Source organism: Felis catus, chromosome A2, assembly GCF_018350175.1.
Source record: "Felis catus isolate Fca126 chromosome A2, F.catus_Fca126_mat1.0, whole genome shotgun sequence".
In the NCBI taxonomy this organism is placed as follows: domain Eukaryota; kingdom Metazoa; phylum Chordata; class Mammalia; order Carnivora; family Felidae; genus Felis; species Felis catus.
Genome location: NC_058369.1, coordinates 57,859,935 through 57,862,699, shown reverse-complemented (window position 1 = coordinate 57,862,699; position 2,765 = coordinate 57,859,935).

Genomic DNA, 2,765 nt, shown 5'->3' with positions numbered 1-2,765 from the left:
CAGGGGTGCTCAGGGGAGGGTTCAGTCAGGCCCTGTGGGGAGCGGAGCACCCAGCCACAGGAGTGAGCTCTGTCCGTGGCTGGTGGTTTGCAGCCCCACCCCCAGCTCCCCTTCTGGCCCTGGCCCCGGAGGGGCTTTATGGTCCTGAGGACTTGCCCAAGGTCCCCTGGGAGTCGGTGAGGGATGGGGACGTGCCACCAGTCTGGAGGGGTGCAGAGCCCATGCCCTTCCCAGATGGTGCCATTGCTCCCCGGGACAATTCCTGCACCTTGTTCTCCTCCCTCCCTGAGCATTCTGGCCGTTTCTACCTCACAGGTGTGGGGTAGAGACTCAGGGAGGGGACAGTCCCCCCAAAATGCGGGGGTGACGGGGGTTGGGCATGTCACTGCGTTCTTTTTCTGGAGCCCCTGGGAACAAGGCCCTGTCTTCTTGCTAGGGTTGATATCAACTTGAAGCTGCTACGACCATCTTGGTACCACAAAGGGAATGACGTTTACACCACAAAGGAGTGACATCTACACCGAGGAAAGAGTGACAGACAGATGGAGAGAAACAGATTCCTGAAGGTATCCGCTGAATACCTGGAACCAGCTATGCCTGAAGCTTACCCTCAGGTTATGTGAGGCAGTGACTTCTCTTTGATGCTGAAGCTGGTTGCAGTTGAGTTTCTGTTTATGACTCAGAGTACACATGAACAGGATCAGTCAGCAGTGACTCTCGCCAGTCTGGGACATGCCCGGGGCCCCGGGCCCTGCTGCAGACATACGGGAGCCCGCATATGTCCCTGTGGACGTGGATCCCAGTCTTGCCCTCTCTGGAAGTCTTTTCCCACAGCCAATACTCCCACCCCCGCTGTGGGGCCTTGGGCAGTTCCCTCCTCCCAACTGTATGTTCTCTGTGCACCCCCAACCCTCCCCCACACACACAATTACCCCCTCCTGCCTCGGATGCTCTAACAGCCACCTCTGCCCGCCTCCCTCAGCAGCCCAGCAGGGTGCCGCACAAATCACCACCCCGGATCTGGATGGATTCTCACGGCTGCCCACCCACTGGGCCCCCTGAGACCTGGCTCTGCCCCAGAGTGCACACCTCTGCTGTGGCTGGGGACAGCCCTTTATTTGTCCCACATGCCCCTTACCTTTTTTAAATGTTTATTGCCAGCATTCGAATGGCAGATTTCGTATTAAAACATGATCTTTGCCACTTACTGACTGTGACCTTGAGCTACTTACTGACACCTGTGGTCCCTTCCCAAAGCTGGTGATACCAAGAGCAGCCCCCACGGCCCTCTCTGTCTCTCACATCCTCCTTGGCACCTGCCCAGGGTCAGTGTCTCCTCGCCTGAGACCACCGGCTTGGGCAATGGCCAACACATCTTACCGGTACCCCTGCTCTGCCCCTATAGCACCTGCAATCCGCACTCACACCAGCCAGAGGGCTGCTGTTCACACCTGTCATCAGTCTTTCTTCTGTGGAGAACCTCCCAGGTCCCCACCTCCCTCAGGTCTACACATGTGCCCAGTGACCTCCTGAACCTCCTGTCCCATTACCCTCCCCAAACCCACCTGCTCCAGCTCCACTGGCCTCCCCACCTCAGGGCCTTTGCACCTGCTGTTCCCTCTGACCCCGTTCAGCCTGCTCCCTCCCGCTGCCCTGTGAGGCCCTGTCTGGGTGCCTCAGTAAAAGTCACCCCCCCCCAGAACCCTCTCATCCCTCCTTGCTTTCAGTGTTCTCCCTAGAGATTATTACCTTCTCACACACTGAATATCTTGCCCATTTACCTCACTTACTGTCAGTGTCCCCCATGCGAATGTGAGCTCCAGAGACAGGAGTTTCTGTCCGTTTGTTCATCCCCAGCACCTAGCACACGTGCCGGGGGCCCCACACTCTTTGGGCATCCGTGGCTGTTGAGGATTGAATGAGTTAGTCCATGTCAAATCCCCGTGGGTCCCTACCATGGAGCACATGTCCCCGTCAATGGAGCTGGCCCAATCATTGCTATATTTACCCCTTCTGGCCACGCTGGCCTGGCCTATGTGCCCCCACAGCAACCTTCACCTTCGGGCAGTGGGGTCGGGGGGGAAGCACCAGCAGGAGAGGGAGTGAGCGGGGGGAAGGGCGGGTGCCAAAAAGTTGTGTCATCATGAATCACCCTGCTGGGCAGCTGTGCTCTCGGTCCTGGGAACGACTCCTCCAGGGCCAGGGAGCCAAAGCACGAATACCCAGGGTTGTCCGTCCACTGCGAGTCAGGGCTGCCCCCCTTCCCAGCACTTGCTGGACCTCTCACCCTGTCCCCTACTCCCCCTCCTACTAGCTGTTCTTTCCACCAGCTGCCCTTGCCCTGCTGGCTCCTTCTCTCCGCTCAGGTATCATCTCCGAAGAGACGGCTGACCTCCCCGGGGAGAAGTGCTCCTGTCCCCCTCATCCACGGCCCCCAGTTTAGTTATCTGCAGGGCTGTTTCTCAGTGGTTCCCCTGGTTAGCAGAGGGCCCCCCAAAAGAGCATGAGGCTCCCGGCAGCAGAGGTCTGTCTCTGCTCCAGTGCCCAGAACAGAGCCTGGCACATAGTAGGCGCCTCATAAATGCAGGCTGAATCAGTTGGGAGAATGCATGGTGCCAGCCTTCAGAGCAAGCTCATCAGTGGGAGGTACCTCCTGTGGGGGCCATCCGTGGCCGATGCAGGCCTTGCGTGGGGCCCAAGTGCACTGAGTTGGTCTCCGGGACTTCTTAAGGGCACAGGGAGCCCCCAGGGGTCACAGAAGAAGG